The sequence below is a fragment of the Tursiops truncatus genome, chromosome 2 (genome assembly GCF_011762595.2).
Source record: "Tursiops truncatus isolate mTurTru1 chromosome 2, mTurTru1.mat.Y, whole genome shotgun sequence".
Lineage (NCBI taxonomy): Eukaryota > Metazoa > Chordata > Mammalia > Artiodactyla > Delphinidae > Tursiops > Tursiops truncatus.
The window spans coordinates 42,427,147-42,451,518 of NC_047035.1; the positions used below are offsets into that span (position 1 = coordinate 42,427,147).

Genomic DNA, 24,372 nt, shown 5'->3' on the forward strand with positions numbered 1-24,372 from the left:
GGGAATTCAGAATCTGGGATGACAATTCAGAGTTACTCCAAGTTGAGGTGGGGACCAGATCTTTACATCCTTGCCCAGATCACTTTGGGACAGGAGCTGCTCTGGGAAGGACGTGTGGCATTGGATGAGGTGACTCTTCTTCAGCCAAAGGTAATTCCAGAGTTGACAGCCGGGAACTGTGTGCCAACAGCGCTCCCAGCAACAGATGTGAGGGGGGATTTCGGAGGCGCACTACGCAGGATCCACTACACAACCTGAGCGCAAATCCAGTTTTTAGGTCTGTAATTTTTGTGTTGGTCCAGGTTCTCCACGAAGCAGATTCCAAGACAGGGTTAGACATACAAGAGATCTGTCAGGAGGGTAAGGCTGGCGTATTGAGTTTAATAGTGCTCGCCCCAGATGCACGTCCTTCCTGGCCTCAGAACGTGAACTTATTTGGAAATAGAGTTGTTGTGGAGGTAATTAGTTAAGATGAAGTCATACTAGAGTAGGGTGGGCCCTTAATCCTATGTGACTGGTGTTCTTACAAGAAGAGGGGCAGAGACATGTGCAGAGAGAATGCCATGTGACGACACAGACCCACAGAGAGGAGATGGTCATGTGACAACGGAAGCAGGGATTGGAGTTATGCAGCTGCAAGTCAAGAAACACCACAGATTGCTGGAAACGTCAGAAGCTAAGAGAAAGGCATGGAATAGATTTGACCCTAGAGTCTTCAGAAAGAATGTGGGCCTGCTGACACCTCCTTGCAGACTACTGGCCTCCGAAACCGTGAGAAAATAAATTTCTATTGTTTTGAGCTACCCAGTTGTGATACCACAACAGTGCGTGGCACATACTATGGGCTTGATACAACTTAAGTTGTTTTTCAAAGCAATTATGACAGTGCCTGTCACATGGTGTATGCTCATTAGAAGACAGTTGATAGTATTATTAAACTTTGACGAGTCAATATTTCTTAGCCAAAAGTACTTCCTGAGTCCCTGTGTCTCCTATGCCTGCCATTTGTTCTCAACTTCCCATGGGGACCTAGAGATGTTGCAAAGCTTCACAGGGGTAATAAGCCCAATGTTAAAGAAAACAATTAGTAGGTCTAGGTGGTATCATGTTTTTTTTTTCTGAACAACAAGAACAAAAAGTTTTTTAACAGTCTCAAACAGAAACAAAGGAGGATAAAACTCACAAGGGGAAAAAAATTACTTGGCAAAGGCAGCCTCATACCATCTCAGACCTAAATTCCAAAAGAATGATACCCCTCCAGGGAGCTCAACAGCCATCTAATGGAAGAGAGTGTTAACAAGAACAAAATCATTTTGCCCCTTTGCACAAACTTCCACCAGAACTACAGATGTCAGACATCATTTTGCACCAGGCATTAGTCAGCTGACCCCTGTTTACAAATTCTTGTTGCGAATTTGTTTTGCTTTCAGCCACAGCCATCCCTGGCTCAGGACTGAGAGAGCACTAAACATTTCATTCTGTGAACTCTTTTCATTGATTTAAGGGTGAGGCTGACTAGAGAGGCTAATCATGCAGCCCAAAGAACAGAAGCTTTGACTCCTCACGGAGAAAGCTCTGACTTTTTCACCCGGGGAACTCCAGATGACTTTCTCCTAGATTGCTGGCTAGAGAATGAAATGAGACGCTACTAAGAAGAGAATAGTCAAACAAAAACTGCCTGTATGTACTCCTTGTGTCCCTGTGTCCAAAATTTGATGAGCGATTGATAAACAAGAAGACCTCACTGGTGGAAGGAGACGGCAGGACTCACTTTTCCTCACTAGATCAGAACTAACGAAATCAGCAAAATTTGAGGTAATTCCAAAATCACAGAGTATCACCATTGAAATGATTTTCTGTTACTTATATTTCTCATGGAATTGTTTCTAGAAATGAAAAATGGATCCTCTCCGATACCTGTCCAAGAGAAAAAAATGACTATTAAGAAATCTTGCGTTTAACAAGGATTTGATTAGGATTAGGGCTCTTTCCAATGGTGGCCTCCAGTTAGGTCCAGAATGTGGAGCATTTGCATTCATTGACAGAGACGAAAATGAACAATGGGAACAATGAAAAATAAAGAGAGAAGTTCCGAGGATGTCAAGGTCTATTTCATCATGACTAATGAGTTACAATTTCTATCCTCTCTTCTAGGGCATTAAAAAAAATAGGGCTTCTGCCAGATTTCAAAAAGACTTTTGATACAGTCCCTGCCCCCCATCCCCAGGGGACAGGTATGCTTTATTACCTACAGTCAGTTCCCCACACTTGATTGTCCCATGAGAGAATCTTAATTCTTTTGTTTTAAGTTCCAAGAATGAAATTGGGTTTCAGTGCAAAAAAAAAAACCTGTCCCTATTATCTTCTCTTAATTTTCATCATACTTGAAGTAAGATCATTCATCCTCCTTACCTTTGCAGTACAATTTTAATTTAGAAATATCAGAGATTTGTAATCCCGTTACCTGAAAAATTATATGCCGGAAATGAGTCTTTATTTTTCTTGAACAGCACAGTTTTTGCAATTAACTCCACCCTTCCTTAGAGGCATATAAATGAACACAGCTCAAGACCAGGCTCCCTGACCATGTCAAACTTCTGGTCTCCCAGTGTTTGTGAATGTCACAGTCACATTACACTGAAAGTCAGGCCCTGAAAAACAATGCATAGAACTTGTGATATTCTACCTTTGTTTCATGAGAAGTATCAGAAGAAAATAACATACTGCATCAAAAACTTAGTTACGAGTAACCTAGGTATTAGACTTCAGACTTGATAGTTTGGCAAGTTTCAACCTCTTTTCCTTTTGATACCATGTAGAACTCAGCTATTTTTTAAGGGAATCCAGAAAAAATTGTTGTAATATAAATGGTTAAGAAAATTTCATCATAGGGCTTCCCTGATGGTCCAGTGGTTAAGAATCCACCTTCCAATGCAGGGGACGCAGGTTTGATCCCTGATCAGGGAACTAAGATCCCACATGCTGCGGGGCAACTAAGCAGGCATGCCCTAGAGCCCTCACGCCACAACTAGAGAGAAGCCCGTGCACTGCAACAAAGATCCTGCGTGCCGCAACTAAGACCCGATGCAGCCAAATAAATAAATAAATATTTAAAAAAAGAAAATTTCATCATAGTGTTCTTACAGATGGTTTATTTTAGTTATGTTCTCCAGGGCCCAGTAAGTTATAAATGCTATGAATGGCACAAAAGTAGAGCAAAATGCAACGTGAAAAAAGAATATTATCTCAGATCCTCTGTTCTCTTGTCACTTTCCACGTACTTCTGTTATGCACACATAGTATGATTTTATCTACATTATAGTCCCACTAAACTCAGCTCTCGGGGAACAGAGAATAAGCCTTGCTCTTCTTTGTTTTCCTAGGACCCAGCTCTTAGTAGGTATTCAAGTATTTATTAAATAAATACGAATCAGGTAATTCACTTCCTTTGTTAGTTGCCAAACAGGACTAAAATTGAAAAACAAAATGAGTTGAATACACTTTTTCTTGTCTAGTAACAAGCTGAATAAAAACCATCTCAGGAAAATATCTAGACCAGCCCTTCACAACCAGGATTCCTCAAGAGAATTAAGCCCTACAGGAAATGATTTGAGTAACTACTTTCTTCCAAGGATAGCACATTCTAGGTGCACAGAAGAAGAGTTAATTCATTACATACTATAGGTGCCTTAGGGAATTCGGGCTTCATTCTGTCAAACTATGGTTGCGAAGGGCTGGTATTGACTGTTACTGCACCAATTTAAACTATGAATATTAAAAACACTTAAATCAGTTTTCAGTCTGACCTTAGGAAGAATAATGTCACATATTGATGAGGCCAATCTGTTAATGAGCTGGTAAAATGTTAAATGATTCAAAGCCCAGACACCCTAGAAAGCAGAGCCTTCGAACTCATTTGTTTGGGAGATAGAAGCCCAGGACAGGAAGGGAAAGAAGAAAATAAATCAAAGAACAAGGCACAGCAATTATGATGCAGTTTGCTACCTCCCATCCCCCCACTCATGACCCAGGAGGAGACCCAGCAGGTCACTTGGCAGGCAAGTTCACATGGCACATGGGACTTCTCTAGAAGGGCTGTACCCCAGAGCAGTCCATGGAAGATGGAATGGAGGCAGAATTTATCTTTCCAGCCCCTTTCATCTCCCATTTCCCACTGATCGAGGCTCACCCCAGGGGGAGCTTACACCCACTCACTTCTCGGTTGCATAATCCAGCGTTTCAGGAGTTCCTCAAGACTCCAGATCTCATGCCTGCAGTGTTATCATTCAACTCTAAAAATGAGGGGGCAACCAGTTGAGGGTGGGTTACCAACCGAGAGAGAGAGAAAGCAGTCATGAAAATCTAAGAAGCCACCTAATGCTCATGCCCTAGAGCCGCTTGATTAAACTTTCCTCAGGGTGAAGAGCTTAGAAACCACGTTTTACCTGGAGACCAAGGATTGCTAAGGCATATGTGAAGGGAGATCCCATTATAATAAGGAAGATTCTTCTAAGACTCTGTCTTGGGTTTGCATCTTCTAGGGAAATGGCTCCAGTCCAAGACACACACTCTCCTTTTACCTTATCTTGGAGAGGCCTGGGCACTAGTCTAAGCTACTATTTTAACATGTCTCCCAAAAGCTAAATTGCTGTTTCTGGATATAGGTTGAGGAGAGCACTTCAGTGAATTGTTTAGCTAGGTTTGTTTTTTTTGTTGTTTTTTGTTTGTTTGTTTGTTTGCTAGGTTTGTTTTAAATAAACCTTATCCAGCTTACAATTTGCACAACTATTCAGTCAATTTGTGTTAAGACCTGGTGTCGTCATTCTTTCACCTACATTTAGTCCCTTGGCTAACTCACCTACTATTGTTAATTAAGTATTTCAACTTGCCCTAACTCCAGGTAAACTAAGCCAGGTTAGAGTTAGTATTATCTAACTCTTAAAATGGGTAGATGACCACAACTCTCAATTGAATCATCTCCTAGGATCTTTTCTCTTACAATAAAATTGAACACCTAAGAACTGGAGCCTGCACAGATGTCTAGGAGCATTCACTTTTTTAGCAGAAACTATATTCATTGAATCTTTCTAGGCTTGGATCCACTTTGGCAATTATGTACATCATTCATTAGCTACCTTGTGGAACAAATGCACCTGCAAATCCTGCCATTCATTTGAAAGGTTAAATGTCAAATCCACCCAAGTCAAATCTTCTACCCAGATCCAATCATACATGATGAGATGTTGGTAGTGATCATGGAATTTTGCCAAGGGTTGCAAGTGTTTGGGATTTACCAGCCAGTCTCCTTAATCTCTGATTATAATATTAACAATCCCCAGAGCAATTACCCACCTTGGAAAATTTAGATTAAGTAAATACTTGTGTATCAAATCCATTAGGCTAAAAACTTCTAAGAACATTAAGTGTTTTCTAGTTAAAGCCAAACAGACTGGAAGAGTGCATTGAACCACGGCCTTGAGGAAGAGAAAGTCTGCTGGATCCCTTGTGTAAAGGAGTAACTCCATCTCTGAGTTCTCTCTCAGTGAAGCCATTTTTTTTGGCATCAGGCTCACTTTTGATCCATTAGCCTTCAACCATTTGAAGGGCTCATGACATCACCTGTGCACGTTTACAGTACTGGTTTCTTTTTGTAGAACACTCAGCAATGTGGAGTCATTTATCAAAAGTAGCTGGCCTCCATCTACACCTTGATTTAGTCTGAACTGTGCCTAAGAGCTCTGCAATCACTATGGAGACTAACATTAAATTTCGACTGAAATCTCTGCTGGGATGAGTGATTGATAGCCAAAGCTTCCCCCCTTGACCCATTTTTTTCCCAGTAGCCTCTCCTTCTACAACAGTAAGTCTTTCTGTTTGGCTCAACTGTTCTTAAAAGTTTGTGTCCATCTTAATAGAACAAAGAGTATTGTGATGAGATAAACAAGATATGGCCTTTAGTGCCAATCCTAGCTGGAAGGTCAACTACAACATGATAGACGCAGTTTCACAGACTATAGTAGAACTTGTAGGACTGAAGTCCAGCTGATATAAATGAGTACTGTCATACAGGTTGTCAAAATATTGAAATACTTGTATATTTCTTGGTAAGTAGTGCTGCCCCAAGCTTCCCACTGTACTCCCATGTCCCCAACACCCCAGCTCCCCTGGGCCCTCTCCCTGGATCTTTGATCCTCCCACAATCCAGTAACTGAAGGAGTAAACCTAGTCCAGTACTCCACGGCAGCATTAAAGCTGGTATCCACTCTGATCCATCTTGACCATCTGTGCCTGAGCTATACATACCAGTTGTTCAGTGATTTGAACAGCACCCCTGAGAACATGTGTACTTAGAAGCAATGGCCATAAAACTGTGGGACCCTGAAGAGTACTGAGAACAATTGATATGGCCATCCTAGGATAGATTTACTCTCCTTCTAAACATCTGTTGTTAATTTCTCTTGTCACTTAGCTAAACACCAGGGACTCCTTCCCTGCTGTCATTTTGGCCCAGTCCTTATTTTCATGGTGCCTATTGTGATTTCAATTACTTTCTCAAAGCAATACCTGTACTTTGAATATAGTTAAATAAGAACAAAGCCCTCTCTGAACTGATGCATTAGCTCAAAACACTGCCAATCAAAATTTCTAAGACTTCTGGTAGGAATATTGAATATGGGCGAAAGAGAGGAGAGAGAAACTTGAAAGAGTAAGAATTTGAGTCTGAGGGCTTCCCTGGTGGCGCAGTGGTTGAGAGTCCGCCTGCCGATGCAGGCCCCGGTCCGGGAAGATCCCACATGCCGCGGTGCGGCTGGGCCCGTGAGCCATGGCCGCTGAGCCTGCGCGTCCGGAGCCTGCGCTCCGCAACGGGAGAGGCCACAACAGCGAGAGGCCCGCGTACCGCAAAAAAAAAAAAAAAGAATTTGAGTCTGAAAAAAGTTTAAAGTAATGTGAAAGAAAATCTGAAAATTCTCCCTCAAACTTAGGCTACAGAAAGAAGAAATAGAGAAAGCCAAGATGCGCCAGCCTTCTCGGTAATCCAAAAGGAGCAAACGCCTCCCAATTCCAGTGATGCGGACGGCAGAGCTCCCACGGCCCAACACATGGAGGTGGTTGTGCAGAGACACAGCTTCTCAACAGACATGAAAATCATAGTCATTGTCATCAAGGCCACTCAACGGCAAGATTTTAATAGAGTGCATTTTGAAATAAAATTAAAATAATCTGAAAATCCACAGACTGTTGTACTTCACAGACATAGCAGAGAGGGGCATGAAGAAGAATTGCTGAAATACACAGGCTCTTGGGAATTACAGCTCTACGGGAAAGAAATCAAAGGAATAACCACAAACTGTGTCATCACGAGCAGCCACCAGTTCGTTTGAACCACTGGGTACTCACCATGTGTACTCTGAGTACTCACTCTAACTGCGTCCTTAGAGAAAGATCGGAAGACACTTTCCTGGCTGTGAAGATTTGGTCGGCAAACCAACTATACACCTACATAACAATAGAGTCACTAAAAAGTATACACGATGGCCAATAGCCTACTACATAAAGCCTGCTTTTTGCTTTCGAGACATTCTAAAATCTAACTTGATGTGCTTTGCTGTGGTCCCTCAGGAAACGTGATGGACCTACATTCTATATCCTGCACTTCACAGAGTTTCCAAAGCAGTCATGTCATTTAAATATTGCCTTGAGGCTTGTTTTCCCTTTGCTTCTTCTCCCTATCCAGGTAAAGATTGGTTCTAGATGAGCACATTTAAAATCTGTCAAATGTTTCACTCCTAAATCATATTGCCAACAGTAGAATGACTCAGATATGATGCAAAGCATGATGTGATAATTATAACAATGGGAGCAACTAACAGTTATCACTCATTCAGCAAACATTTATGGAATGCCTCCTACATGCCAGGCTCTACTCTAGCCAATGAGGAAACAGCAGTGAAGTAGATCTGGCATTTATACTCTAAGGTGGGGAAACAATAAAACAATTGAGTAGATAAATAAGAAGGCAGGTTAGATTGTAATACATCCTATGAAGTAATTACAGAGAAAGATGTGATAACGACAACACGTAGGGGAGGGAGATCCTCCAAGCTGGGGTAGTCTGGGAAGGCCTCTCTGTGGTGGTGACATTTGAGCTGAGACCTGGAGCCAGCAATGCAAAGAATTAGGCATGAAGCATTTCAGGCAAAGGCAGCAGCAAATCCAGAAGCCCTGAGATAGGAACAAGTTTTGCTCGTTCTAGAACAGCAAAGAGGCCAGTGCAGCTGGAGCACAGCAGAATGACGTGAAGTCAGGGATGTAGGCAGAAGCCAGATTACCTAGGGTCTTGATGGCCTTGGAAGGAACTTGAATCTTCTTCTTCATAGCATGGAAAGAAGTCTTAAAGCATTTAAGCAGCAGTTCTGACTGTGGAGTGAAGGAATCCTCAGGAAGCAAGGCTGGAAGAGGAAGCCTAGTTAGGGATGATTGCTATAGGGAGATGGCAATGGAGATGGAGAGAAGTGGCTGAATTCAAAATTTTAGAGGCAGAATTGACAGAACCTACCGATGGACCAGTTACATGAACGGAATAGAACATACTTTATTGAGCCCTCATGCATGGTGGGAACTGTACTAAAAAACGTTTGCATCCACTATCACATTTAGTTTCCATAACTACAATCAGCCCATCTCAAAGATGAGAAAGCTTCAGGACAGAGAGGCAGAATAACTTACCCACGTTCAGTGGGCTAGGAAGTGGCAGAGCCAGTTTGTTTCCAGAGACCTCACTCCTGACCAAGATATTATACGATATAATTCTAGAAATATTAATATCCTAGAATATTCTGAAAGTAGAGTTAGTATTTTCCTGTTGGGCACATTGTCACACTTTCTCGCCCTTTTCCAGAGTTTAATCCTACAAATTTCTAGCTAAAGAAAGGATTATTTTCAGTTATCCTATAATCTCATTCAGTTATGCTACCAAATATAAGTGATCTTTTAAACTGAGTTCTTAAAACAGCCATCTATTCTCTTAGCAGCTAAAGTCCACACTCACCTCCGTTTTCATTCTCCATACCTTCTCCAGATCAGTATTAACAGTTTTTACTTTCTTATATCATGCATCCTCCTCAGAAGGACAACACTCAGTGAATGACTTACGTGTCACAGTCAACTTCAATGCCAGCCAAGCAGAAGTGGCTGGAATTTTTTTGACATCTATCAAGCAGCTGAACAGCTCACAATGTGTCCGGAGTCAGTGCTGGCTGTATCCTGGGGAGGTCTGCTCTCACCATCTACAACCCAAGCCACAGACTAGGTTCCATAGCTCAATCACCAGGACTCTGAAGGAAGGCCTGGATGAGCCCAAACCTAGCAAGGAATTTGAACCCTGGAGGAAGATGAACAAGCATGAACCTGGGTTCTCTATCATAGAGCCCAGACTGAGATGATTAATCCACACCCGCAAACTAAAAGTAATCAGGCAAAACTGAGTTGATCTTGGAGAGCACGCATCTCAAGAAAACCACTGAATTCTTTATCCTCAGTTTTTTGCAATAGTTATCAAGTGTTCCAATTCCCAGGACTAGTCCCTTCCCATTAAGCAGGAATAATATCTTAGGCTTTGTTATATTACTTTTCTCCAGTGGAGATTTAAGCATAGTCAGCAAAGTATTGTGACATGTCAGGTTGTACCATGATATATGGGAGATTTCAATCTGATGAGCTGTCACAGGGTCATAAGAATTTTCAAATTTTTGCTTGTGTAGCCTTAGGACACAATACATGAAGTAGAGTTTCACACTACTGCAGAATTTGCTTTTTTCCCCCTATTTAGTAATTTCAGGGGCTATTTTAACAAGAATTATACAGCCTGAGTCTTCTATAGTTTTGGAATATGTCATCTACTTTTCCCCAGCAAAACAAATTACCAATTGGCCATCATATCTATAAAACTAAACTTTTTGCAAATTCTATATCCCTGAAATACCTGTCTATCAAATAATTTCTACTCACAAGAGATATGAAATAATCAACTTCTTCTAAACTTTTTTCTTCCTTCCTTTTAAAATGAATTTCAATTTTTAATCCCAAGGTTTAATTTCATTTAGTTGTGGTATTTGTATTTCACTAAATGAATCCGGAACCCCACAGGTAAAAGGTATGTTTAAATATACATAACAACATAAGTATTTCCACAACCACTTGATTTTTCTTAGTCCCTTCTCTTCTCTCCCATATACTCCCACACAATTCCTTCACAAATCTCAATTTAATACTGGAAAGTTGATAATTTCTAACACGGAAGTATCCCTGAACATGAACAAACCAAATGCTATTTCAAAAGAAAACCCCACAAAGAAAGCAGCACACTGTGTAAGTAATTGAAGAATGACAATGAACATTCACATCCTCACATTCCCTAATCTACCTCAAAAAAGCAAATGATCTGAGTCTCTAAGATTATCTTTCTAATCGTGCAAACAGACATTCCATTGCATTCCACGCGGATGTCTTGGTCATCAATCGTTTCAGCATCTATTTATTCATTATTCCAGAATTATTCGTGTGCCTACTCTTTATGACCTTGTGAGACTTCATTCTCAAAATGGAGATAAGTGAACATCATTATCTTTCAAAAATTAGGTTTGTGAGGAATGTGCTGGGTCTGGCACAGAAGTACCAGATAAGAGCTAACGATAGATGACAATGTTGGCAACAATGGTGGGCAATGGCAATACAAAGACTAATATTATTTTACTAACACCAATTGCTCAAAATCTAGCAGGGCAGACAGATGCATGGCTATAACAGGAGTACAAGTGGCACCATAAATACAGAAATGATATATTCTGAACTTTCCAGAATAACCCAAATTTTGAATATTTTGCCCTGTTGACAGACCTTGGGTTCCATACATGTCTCATTATCTTATTCATGAAATATGGTTTTTATAACTATAATAAAAACACAGTTGAAACAAGAGAATATTGAAGAGGGATCAGAAATCCTTGCTTTTAACTAATGTCTAGTTTTGTGGAAGAGCCTTATGCACATGAAACAATTAAAAAGCAAGATCAAACAGCATGTAACTAGGCTCAACTTCTTAAACCAGACAGTAAGTGCTGGAAGGAGTATAAGGATTGAGAAGAGCTTTAAGGAGAAATTGGACTTTAATGGAGAAACTTGAGTTTGAGTTCATACAAAGAGACAACATTACAGGGAAGAGGATGACCATCATTACACTGAAGAAGACAGTACAGGTATAGGTCCAACTTCAGATTCTAAAATTGTTCCCTCAAAGATGAAAAAGCAAATGCATGGAGTACAGCGGGGGAAACACCTCTGCTGTGGATACAGTGATCAGGAGCAATGTCTTCAGGCAATATATTTATTTCCTAAACGAGCCTGAGAAAAGGAATTCACTGGTTCCTGGGCAGCTAAGTGGAAACTGAAGGTGTAAAAACATTTTATTTAGCTGCAAACCCCCTTGCATTTATTTAGTATTTCTACCTTTGCGAAGCCCTTACTGTATGGTCTCACTTGAGTCTCATTGTGACTACAGCTAGTGACTGGGTGTAAAGCAAGCTTCCCTTCTGGCCCTGGGCTGTGTCTGCAATTCAGTGTTCACAGTCCTAAAACACTGGCTAAGTAATCCACATCTCTACCTTGCTGAATAAGAAAGCACTGCTAATGGAATTGGGCTCCTATGAAATGTAAGCTCTGCCTTGATTTAGCAAAGACATTTGACTAATGTTATATAATCATTGATTAATTGATTGGTTTCCTTCTTAAGTTTCGGATCTGATTTCATTTTTTTTTAAAACATCTTTATTGGGGTATAATTGCTTTACAATGGTGTGTTAGCTTCTGCTTTATAACAAAGTGAATCAGTTATGCATATACATATGTTCCCATATCTCTTCCCTCTTGCGTCTCCCTCCCTCCCACCCTCCCTATCCCACACCTCCAGGCGGTCACAAAGCACCGAGCTGATCTCCCTGTGCTATGTGGCTGCTTCCCACTAGCTATCTACCTTACGTTTTGGTAGTGTATATATGTCCATGCCTCTCTCTTGCTTTGTCACAGCTCACCCTTCCCCCTCCCCATATCCTCAAGTCCGTTCTCTAGTAGGTCTGTGTCTTTATTCCTGTCTTATATTTGAGACGATTTGAAAGCTAAATAAGATGCCTCACGTCATGAATCCCCTCATGTCATAGGTAGTAGGCATGTAACTGTGTTCCAGAAGTATCCAGAGGAAAAGAACTGCAAAGCATTAAGGGCTATTTATTGTCCAATAATATAAAATAGTAAAGGCTGTCTTTTGATTATGGAAATAGGAGTACTGTAATGGATATAGCTCTACAAGAATATGTCCTCCCATTCCCACTTGTTCGAGAAGTAGAATGTTCCCCCTCTACAAGGTCTAGGAAATGTTTGGAAATGATGCATGTCAAGCAAATTTATAGTATCCCCAACCGCTCTTTAGCATTTTGGTCTATAGAGCTACTTCTGGCAAACCAAGAAGTCTGGCTTTAAATGAATTTAACAGAACCACGTAGACCCAACGGAGCCCTTCATGACCGTAATACTGTGCCTTTTCCAATCTGGCAGAGAATAATGTCTTGGATTTAAAGAACACCTTGACTCTGTAATCTCCAAGTACATTTACAGTTAAGGCTTTGACCCTTTTTGTAAATCCTTCTAACTATCTCATCATTGATTTTCAAAAAGGTAACTTAAAGACTTATAGCCTAAGCAGTTTGCCCCAAATCAGCTGGGGATCCAAAATTTGACTAAAATAGTCATTGTAACCATAATAAGGAGCTCCTGGAATTTATAAAGTTAGGAAAAGTCCTCCTTAGAGAATGAAGCCAGTAAGAAGTACATGGAGTTTAGACAGTTGTAAAAGCAGACACCCCTATGAAATAGCTTATAAGTATATTGTTCCTAAAACTGGGGAAATCAGCAAATACCCTCAGAAAGATAGCTGAAATGTTGTTGATAGAAAAGAAAACTCACTATACCTTACCTAGCATGGAGCAAGGATGGCTTTGGTGAAAGTTTTTAAAGGTGATGTAATGGTGCGAATATCTTCATATTTATCAAGCTCTCTTGAAGGAGAAACACCCCCAGTTCGAGGGAACCATGCCTTAGAAATGTCCACTCTTATTTCTATTATCTGTGACATTTAGGCCTTTTGCATGAAGGTACTTACCAGGCGAAGACCTCTAAAACTATGCATAATTACAAAGAATTATTCTGACAGATGTTGTTCATACCACTGTTTAATACATAGGGATTCTGGTTTACATGCCAATGCCTGGTGAGTTTCATTAACAAGATCTTGTCTCCTGTGTGCTGGTCATCTCTGTGTCACCGACAAGTGTCTGGACCTGTGAAGTTGAGGACCAGTGCATCATACATGATGCCCTCTCCAAGGTACTGATTCCCATGGGATCCTGCCTATGGCTGCCAGACAGCTTCTCTCAGGATCTGTTCTTACCTGTGACATCTCAGAACCAGTGCTCTAGATCAGTGCTTCTCAAACTTTAATGTGCCTTCAAATCATCTGAGAATGCTTTTAAAGTGTAAACTACAATGGATGCTTAACAAGCCAAGCGGATACTTTTTTTTTTTTTTTTTTGCGGTATGCGGGCCTCTCACTGTTGTGGCCTCTCCCGTTGCGGAGCACAGGCTCCAGACGCACAGGCTCAGCGGCCATGGCTCACGGGCCCAGCCACTCTGCGGCATGTGGAATCTTCCCAGACCAGGGCACGAACCCGTGTCCCCTACATCGGCAGGCGGACTCTCAACCACTGCACCACCAGGGAAGCCCCAGATACACTATTTTTTGCTGCAGAGAATCTAAAATGTTTCAGTTTCCCTACCTGTGAAATAAGGGGGTTCAATGAGCTCTTGATGGTAGGTAGTTTTGTTCTCTTGAACCATTTATGAGGGATTGCTGTGGTAGTACTATCCTGGGAAGGAGTCTGAAGCTGTCTCAGGAAAGAGTGATTGATTAGTTATGTCTGCTATGTGTTTAGGATGGGAAAAAAATGGTAGATATGTCATGTTAAAAATGCTATATAGATAATCTTTGAACTTCCTAACTTCCCATAATTCTTGGACTTCATAGCAGTATTTTAGGTATCTTGGGATAGAGAAAATTTTCTTTGAATAATGAAAGCAAGCCATCTAGAATCCCAATATTCAACATTTGTGAGTGTGTTTGTATATGTTTGTAGCAGAAACAGCTGTTAAGCCCAGACTTTTGAAAGTTCAGATTTTCTCTAGGGAAACTCCAAAAATAACACATACCTCTGGCTCGCTGCCTCTGCCAGAGTGGTACTACAGCTTTGCCTGTGTGATCAGGAGTGAAAGGGATGTGTCTATCACACTGCCAGAGTTTCGAAGAGCTGCTATAAAACAAATTCGTTAAATTTTAATGAGACATGGAGAAGATCCAGGTAAAACAGAGGAAGTTGTGAAAAGTTGGAGAGAAGTTCCTCTTTCCTTCTTAAATTCTTCTTGTCCTTATTCAACTCAATTTAATATACATTAAGATCCAGTAGAAACAAATCACAAATGTCTGATGTTAATGTCACATCCATTTGATGGGATGTTATCTAGCCATTAAAACTGTTTATGAAAAATCTGTAGTAACAATGTGGAATACTCTTATTCTAAGGTGGGAGAAAATGAGATGAAAATGTTCTCAACTGTTAAAATATATACTTGGGGAGGGGGAAAAATGGAATGCAAACAGCCTTAAAAGATCAGTTGTTGTTTTTCTTTCGTTTTTTTTTTTTGGTTTTTTTCGCGGTACGCGGGCCTCTCACTGTTGTGGCCTCTCCCGTTGTGGAGCACAGGCTCCGGACACGCAGGCTCAGCGGCCATGGCTCACGGGCCCAGCTGCTCCACGGCATGTGGGATCTTCCCAGACCAGGGCACAAACTCGTGTCCCCTGCAATGGCAGGCGGATTCTCAACCACTGCGTCACCAGGGAAGCCCCAGTTGTTGTTTTTGAAGACTAAATCTACCCACACAACGTTTCTCAATTTTTCAAGTTTGCTACAATAAGTGTGAATCATTATGGTTTTTACAAAAGCCAATAAATTGTTTTAAAAAAAAACTTACTATGTTTGATCTAAAGGAATGTTTGCCTTGTTAATTATAGAAGAAATGCAACAATATTAAGGCTAACTGAATGATAAGCATATATTCACCTATAATATCATCACTTGGAGACATGTCCATTTTACTTTTAGTGTAGTATCATAAATATATTTTGAAGTTTGAAATTTTAAAAATTACACCTTCTAAGGGGAAAAATGTCTGTGCTTGAAGTGTTAGACTGTAAATCTCAAAGGAAGCTAGAAGTGATTGTAATTAAGAAAAGAGTTATGTTAATTCAAAACTCATTCATTTAAGTTTAGGACTTGGAAAAATAGAGCAAGGACTCTAATAATGGCCAGAAGACGATGCCCCCTTCTGACTGGAAAAGAACTGATACAAAAGGTTCACAGTGGGGTAATTCCATAAATGATTAAAATATCTTTTTTTTTTTCAGTTTTAGGGCAGCTACATGGAACAAAAAGCCAGCTTTTCCTGTGTGTAAAAAGACATCATGATAATAATGATAATATAAATAACAATTACCTAACATTTTTCCCATTCACAAAGCACTTCAGCTGATTTTAGCTTATTGTTCTCAACAACCCTGGGAGGTAGGTATGGTTACGCCCACTTTACAGATTCAGATACTGAATCTCAGAGATACTAATTGAGTAGCCCAAGATCACATAGTTAGAATCAGATTCAAATCTAAGTCCCTGGAATCCAAATTCTCAAGCATTTCTACTACTGCCACTGGTAGAAAACCAAATGTTTTGGGGAAAAAACCCACCCTGCCTATCAGAATGAAAAAGCTCACGTCATCAAGAGACTCCTGGTTAAAGCACAGTGATCCTCAGAGGAGTATATAGAGGCTTATCAGAATCATTTGGAGGGGCTGTTTCAAATGGTACGCCAACACCCCAGATTTCTCTTATACCTTTCCTTGGGGTATCATGCTCCCTTCTCGCAGTGAGAATCACCCCTTCCTTGCACACCAGCATAACTGATGTGTGCTGATGTGTCCTGGTACTGTGTTCTGTCTTTCATGTGTGTTGAGACAGGAAGAAATGAAAACTACTGTTTTTGCAGAAAAAAACTCTAGGGAATGTAAAGTTTAGTGTGGGCGAGAGTTATAAAGGTCTTAGAACCATAGAGCCCGGACATGCTAAGAAAGGTTCAAAAATCTGTGGCTTTTCTTAAAGAAGAGTCAAAATTCACTAGAGGGATGTACAGGGGACTGGTTCTTCTCCATTCGTGCACCACCCCAGGCCCGTTCTCTGTTCTCTGGAAACGTAGATCCCCAGAGAACGGACACAGATATTATCTAGATTCCTTGGACTCTGGTGCTCTACAGCATTTAGCTAATGGAAGGCAAAGGCTAAAGGAAGGAAGGTGGGAAAGGAGAGAGATGCTTGCTCCTTCCTGCTCAGCGCCGCCCCCACCACCCCCCCGCCCCGGTTCTGGCAGTGGCTCAGTCCCTCCCTGACTATGGCTCTTGTCAGGCAGCTCCTCTTCCACGGCCTGAGCTCTCAATGGATCCCAGAAATACTGTTGCTTCCCTCCACTCTTCAGTCCCTGGAAACAGTTTCTCATTGTTGCTTGTCCCTGGTTGCTTCAGCATTCCTTCTTGGTCTCCTTAATCCTGCCCAGAGCTCTGTAAATTGTCCACTTACTAAACTTTCTTCAAAATTTCAATTGAGTATGCCAAAGGCAGAGATATAGGCAGAGATTGATGTAAAAGTTCCTGGTGGGCTTCCCTGGTGGTGCAGTGGTTGGGAGTCTGCCTGCCGATGCAGGGGACGAGGGTTCGTGCCCCGGTCCGGGAAGATCCCACATGCAGCGGAGCGGCTGCACCCGTGAGCCATGGCCGCTGGGCCTGCGCATCCGGAGCCTGTGCTCTGCAGCGGGAGAGGCCACAGCAGTGAGAGGCCCGCGTACCGCAGGAAAAAAAAAAAGTTCCTGGTTATGCCTAGTTATGCGTATTTCTTTTAACCTTGCTCAAAACTATCTTTAAATGCTATGCTACTGTGATTAGTTGACATTAATGTATTGATATTTTACTAAAGAATATGTTTATATTTTGTAATATGTAATTTAACCTAAATGATCCCCAAGGTCCCATGTGGCTCAGTCTCAGCTGGGAGTTACATTCAAAGGACACACAAATCAGACTTCCTAACATTTGGACAATATTGTAGATATTGGCTGTAGGGTTTTTTTTAATGTGTTATCCAGGAGTTTTATACAGGGTACCAACCAGAAAGTTTTCCAAAGTTGTATTTAGACCTTTGTCCGTATCCCCCAAATTCCAAGCCCAGTACAGCTACTAAACTTTTTCCTGTTCTTTCTCATTTCGAGATTGCCTCACAGTTCTGCTCTCTCTGTTAGCTTCCTCCACTTGCCTGTGAACACTTTCCTTGGCTTCCTGGCCAGGTGTGACCACCAGAACTGACCCGTTCCTGGCCTCCTGGCTGAAGATCCATGCATCACCCGATCCTTCCTCAATTCCCTGAGAAGGAAGCATGCAGTCTTCTGGGAATTTTTCTGGGTTTTTTTATTAATAAATTTCATGGACAATTTCTGATGAATAAAATTCTTCCTTTCACTTTGATGAGAAACATGTTATAACTAAGGTACCCTCACCTTAGGGGAAAGCCTTGCCCTTTGGATCTTGATTCTGTAGCCTAAACCACACGAAGCCACCTGAATACAAACGTACTACACCCAGGAGGAAATGAATTACCTCCATTAGAGAGAACATGAACACTAAAGACAGAGTGCACTTCTCACTAATGTGGGAAAAACATGCTGATGGATGGCATCATACTCAATGTTTATTTATATTTTAAAGAATAGTTTGTCTGCTAAGGAAAAACTCAAGATGTTTTCTTTTCCTTTCTAGAAAGAAAGAAGCAGACATAAACATTTTCTGAAGGCACAGAAAGTATCTCACTAAATCAAGAAAATATGGGAAGTCTGTGGCCAAATCTATGATGAAAATGCAAAAAAAGGATATCAAAATCATTCAAGTCTCTTTCTGTAAGAAATCCAGACTGCAAGTTATTAAGTCCTATACACTTACCTCAAAAATTCAGTTCTGTTGCACAGAATATGGAATAATTACATGAAGTTATAGGATAGACTCTAGCCAAGAATAATCTCATCAATTTTCAATATCACTGCCAGAGCACAAAGCAAAAACAAAGAAAAACTAAAGCAAAACCTGTGAATTGTACATACTTTTTCTCAAGTTTTCAGACCCTCTTCTAAGATACCCTAACACTGCTTGCCAAGTGTGAGCTCAACAACCAAGAGAGTGGAGACACAGATTAGAACAGCAAGCTACAGGTGCCAAACACTTAGTAAGCCAGCCTCCTCCGGAATCACTCACACAGGGCCAACTGACAAGGAAAAATGGCTCCTTTTTAAGAATGAGTCAACATAAAACTCTGGCACATCTTCCTTTGTCTACTCAATGGCAGCAAGAGAATGTGTCTGAGAAAAGATGGACCATCAAGTTAGAGATCTCTACTACTGTCTTAGTTCCATCTGGGCTACTATAACAAAATACCACACACTGAGCAGCTTATAAACAGTAAACATTTATTGCTCACATTTCTGGGGACTGGAAGTCCAAGATCAGGATGCCAGCATGGTCAGGTGAAGACCCTCTTCTAGGTCACAGACCTCTTATGGTATCCTCACATGGCAAAAAGGGCTAGAGACCCCTACCCTCTGTGGGATCTCTTTTATAAGGTCACTAATCCTATTTATGAGGGCTCCACCCTCATGACCTAATCACCTCCCAAAGGTCCTGCCTTCTAACACCATCACGTTGGGCATTAGGATTCCAACATGTGCATTTGGGTGGGACACAAACATTCAGACCATAACAACTACTGTAATCCTGAATAATTCACAGAGAATTCACTTTATAAGTAAGTAGCTACACCAAGAGATTACCCACAATGACTCACTGTGCTTAGAATCTCCAGCAAAATGAACAGTGCACAGAGGAGACCATCTATGTCCAACATCTTCAGCATCTGTAAATACTTCTCATGTAGGAGAACCCTATAAATGGGAACACCTTGCCCTTTTCAATTCCCCAAGGCTTTGAGGGAGGCATACAGGGAAAGGGGACTATTAAAAGTGATGGGGAGGCTTCCCTCGTGGCGCAGTGGTTAAGAATCCGCCTGCCAATGCAGGGTACATGGGTTCAAGCCCTGGTCCAGGAAGATCCCACATGCCGCGGAGCAACAGAGCCTGTGCGCCACAACTACTAAGCCTGTGCTCTAGAGCCCGCCAGCCACAAATACTGAAGCCCGTGTGCCTACAGCCCGTGCTCTGCAACAAGAGAAGCCACGATGACAATGAGAAGCCCGTGCACCGCAACAAAGAGTAGCCCCCACTCACCGCAACTAGAGAAAGCCCACGCGCAGCAACGAAGACCCAGTGCAGCCAAAAAAAAATAAATTTATATATAAAAAAAAGTGATGGGGGTAGGGGAAAATATGGGTTGACAATAAGAGATCTTATCAGACTAAAGCAGGGGTCGCCATCACAGGTGGCACTCACCTTCCCATGGAGATGGAGCAGGGCTGAAGTGTCCTTCTTAACGGACTTTTGAATGACTTTCCAGCTAGAACCTTACATATGCATGAAAGCCCAGTGGGAGGAAGAGTAGGATGAGTGCTTAAAAGCTTGGTCTCTGGCCTCAGAAAATCCTAGGTTTGAATCCCAGCTCCCTCAATTGCATTTCATCCTGACCCTCCCTACTGCAGTAGGGTCTCATCCACAAAATGGAGTTGTGAGGATTAAATGAAAAAACGTATAAAGTACTCAGCAAAGTGCCTGTAATAAGCACTCAATAGAATGGCAGCTCTAGCATCATAACTTACATATTCACTTAAAATTTTCTCTCTCCTTTTTTGTATTTGAAAGTTGCTCACCAGAACTTTTCTTAGGCTCTGAAAGAGTTGCTCCGGGAGAATTCTCTCCTCTCCTCTCTGGGGCTAGTTTACCATTGTTGGCTACAAAAGCAATGATTTGACACCCTCCCCCACTCTCTCCCTGAAACCGCCTCCCCTTATGCTTCATATGAGAAGCCAAAGTCAGACCCAGCTGGAAAACTAGGTAAAATGTAAAAAATCCATGAAGTCAGCTGTTTTCAATTATAAACATAATACAATGATTATACCCACAAACTCCTTTGTAGGGAGCAATAAACTGAAGGAGAAAATTGCATGTAAAAATATTACAACACGCAACATTAAGAATGAAATGTTATGCTCCACTTTTCCAAAAAAAAAAGCGGGGGGAGGGAATAAATACATACCCCAACCACGGGAATTGTGGCACAACTGAACTAGCATTAGCTGGAAAGGAATTCTGAGATGCCAGTGCACGGCTTGTTTGGAAAACTGAGCACCATCCTGCAAATCAGAACCAGCTGGAAGGTTCGATCTAAACCAGATCTGGCCATGGAAAGGGAAAATCTTAAACTACCCTAAACTGGCTTTGTCAGCCTGGCCTTGGATAAGCAGACGGAGGGTGCGCTCTTCAGTTTCAGCCTCTTTTTATTTTTAATTTTTCTAACTGGGTTAATTGTTCAGGGGTCTAGGACTAGAGCTCTACACAAAGTATCAGGCCTGTGGTCCTAGTTCCCCCACCTGTCCAGTTAGTTTGACACTAACGAAAAGCGGCATTGCTCAGGTGGGAGCTCAGCTTTTGCATCAGGCTAAACGTGGGATTTAATCCTGGCTGTGTCATGTGGCCTTGGCATTGGTCAGCTTATTTCACTTTTCTGTTTCTAGGCTTCCTCATCTCTAAACATAGTGACGTTGTGAGGATTAAATGACTTAATACACATAAACTTAGTTCCTGGCACCTAGTAAGCACCCAATAAATGTTAATGATTATTATTATTCCAATTCTCTGCTCTTACTGATCTTATTATTGCAAAATTTGTTTGTTTTTTTTAATTAATAAAGAACAATAGAAAAACGACAATGTTTGAGAGCTGGCCTCATCCAAAACTTCAGGACCTTTAATCTGAACATGGTCTCCCCACACATAAGCAGCCTCAGCTTCTAATGAATGAAGCTCCAAATGCCTCCGCAGATCCAGTATTTGTTCTACAAAGGCCAAAAGAGGGCTGAGTGTATATATGTATACGTATAGCTGATTCACTTTGTTATACAGCAGAAACTAACACACCATTGTAAACCAATTATACTCCAATAAAGATGTTAAAAAAAAAAAAAAAAGAGGGCTGAGGTCAATGGTTCTTAGGGAATGAAAAGTTTCCTCCTTGTGTTCTCAAGAGTGCTGGCCAAACTTGTTTCAGAGAATTCTCCTTGCCCTTTGAACTTGGGGATGTTTTTAGACATTGTTGTATTCTAAAGTATCAGGGTGTGTGTTTCTTCATACCACAGTGCAAATGTAAAAATTTATTCACAGCCAAATTACAATCAGAAGCAACCAGTAGAAATTCAAGAATGTTCTCACAGACAAACTGCTCCATTTTCACTTCTTCTTTTTTTATGTAAAATTACCAGCACTCTTGGAATTTATGGAAGCAGTCAGCAAAATGTGTTATAAACACCTTCTTCAAAAAGGCCCCAGAGAGCCTGACTGCAAAATTTCTCACTCTGATAATCCTCTCCATGCCAGTTCCGCATAATTTTGGAGACACTCTGACATAGAAATTATTTTCCTTCCACCCATAAGCTCAGATGGTGGGCTAGCATGGAGCTGTGCCTAGAATGTTTCTCATGGAATCTGTGTCAATTATTTTGAGGCTCTGGATAAATGCGACAACTATTTGATAAGCTTACAAAAAGCACTGGGGTGACGAGGGGGATATAAAATGACCCTTGTCTTCAAGAAACCTGTACTCTAATAGGAAAGAAATAATCCTCTCTTCCTACACAACCATTTAAACAAATTGCTAAACATACAAGGTTCGCTTCATGCTTATTCTCCTGAAAGCATCTCTGAATCTTATTCTCTTATCGGCTTATGAACTCTTTTTCCTTTGGCCACCATCTTTTGGCTTTGGTCTTTGTACCCTGTATGGAAGACACTGATTCTTATTCCTGTATTGTTCAGGCTTTACCAAGGTTCTAGAAGTGTCTGGTTCCAGGGTGTCACTGGGCGGGGCGGGGGGAGGTGGGGATGGAGTGTTTGCATATGTGGAGAATGGAGTGTTTGTTGAAGGATGAGCTCTTTTCCAGAAAGTGCTTCACTCTCCCTGAGGCCAGAGCTATCTTCAGTCTCAGGTTTGAGACATGCCAAGAAATAAGGAGAATCAACAGGTCAGTTCAGAGTCCTCGACCAATCCACAAGCTATCCCAAGCCTCTGAGTTCCCAAGGTGCCCTGAGGAGACTTTCTCACAATGGATCTGGCTTCGTAATACTTGGGTATGTGAGAAAAGTTAATGAGGAGATTCCCAGGTGCCTCATAACTCTCTTAAGAGCTCTCCTTGAGACATGGAGTCCTGGTTTTTTCTATATATGTGCCTCAGTGAAGATTCAAGTGGGCTGAGCTAAAGACAGGAAGAAAGAGGGGAAGGAGATAGGAAAGACAATGCTGTTAGCATCAGGACCTCAGGGTCTCTGAAGAGACTCCTGCTGAAAGGAGAGGCACAGAGATGGTGGGAAGGGGCACCCAGGGCATACCAGGGCTTGGCTGCCACTCCAATCACCAAGTCCCGCCTATGACTTTCTCCAGCCTCCACTAGTTGGAACCAACTATGGAAATCATGGGAAGGTTCTGTTTCTAGAAAGAACATTCAGAAGGGCCTGACCAGGAAGGAGCAGGGCAGGAAGGCTAGAAGGTACATTAAGCACAACAGAAAGCCTTTGACCAGATCTGTGCGGGAGCTGGGGCTGTCCCTCCTGTGCCCTTCCTGCCCCGTACCTCACCTGCACCTGTACTTACGTGCTCAGTCTACCCCTCCCATGTCCTTTCTTTCAGACAATTCCTTTCCAATCTGTGAAAACTCTGCACTTGAAGGAGTGACGACAAATGTGAAAGAGGTTAAAACAGGAGCTGAAAGCATTCGCTTTGTTAAATGGACTACTGTCTTTTCACCATTCCCCCTCTCAACACTGACTGTTCACGAGGCAGATTTAATAATGATGCCAGTGTAAGCGTGGCTCAGAGAATTCAAGAGCCTCCTTTGCTCTGGAGAGGCCTTTTTCTATGACTCCATAGACATTGTTTTCCTAGTTCTATAGCTTGAAAGGGGAGCAGAGCTGCCCACAATACAACAGCAGAGAGGCCCAGGCTCTTGACACTAAGCCAACACCTCTGGGGAATCTCTTTCATCACTGCCTCCAAGACTCAGTGCTACAAGATCATCCAGCACCCCCTCTCCTCCCTTCCCTTCTGCTCCTCTGAATTCTCCAGCAGTGGCTCAGACAGGCGGTCTCTATCTCGAGCGCTCAACAAAATCAAGTCAGAAGTTAAGGTCACCCCAAGAGGGCTCACTGTGGAGGATTAGCAGTGGGAGATGGAAGACCCAGGTCTGACTTAAGTGAGTCAAGCTACAGTCGTCTACAGAGCAGTGCTCCCAGATTCGGCCCATGTCCTTTTCTTATTTTCCCCTGGTTTTCCTGAGATATAATTGACAAATAAAATTGTAAGGTATTCAAAGTGTACACCATAATGATTTGATTTGATATACATAAACACTGAGAAAGGATTTCCACCATTAATTAACACATTCATCACCTCACGTATTTACCCTTTTTGTGTGTATGAGACCATTAAATTCCACTTTCTTAGCACATTTCAATTACACAGTACAGTGTTATCAACTACCATGGTGACTACCATGCTATACAGTAGATCCTCAGACCTTATGCATTTTATAACTGAGAGTTTGTACTTTTACCAGCTTCTCCTTATTCCCCTTACCCCCCAGCCCCAGGCACTACTTTCTGTGAGTTCAACTCTTTCTGTTCTTCCTTTATATATGTGTGCCTCAATACTACCACTTGGAAAGCGCACAATTTGGAAGAGGGCTGGGTTTTGGGAATGAAAACTTGAACAGCACAAACACAAGAAACATCAGATACGGTTTTAAAAAAAAATGTATGCCTCCAAGCCATACAAGAAAACATGCACACAGGAGTTTAGTTGCCTTGGGCACATAGTAAGAAAAAACATTTAAGAACAATTGGAAAAATCAGAGCCATACTTTTACGATTCTGGATTTTTAACCCCAGGACAATAATAGAAGGCTGTTTTCT

At 41.6% G+C, this 24,372-nt stretch overlaps 1 long non-coding RNA gene across 1 annotated transcript in view; it reads right to left on the bottom strand.

The window, feature by feature from the left end:
• Nucleotides 1–2,545: 2,545 nt before the first annotated feature.
• The window catches only part of LOC141277830 (uncharacterized), a 39,817-nt gene continuing 17,990 nt past the window's right edge, over nt 2,546–24,372 (bottom strand). Inside the window, exon 3 of the long non-coding RNA XR_012329686.1 lies at nt 2,546–2,651. This is a non-coding gene — a long non-coding RNA (uncharacterized lncRNA). The remainder of the gene's footprint in view (nt 2,652–24,372) is intronic.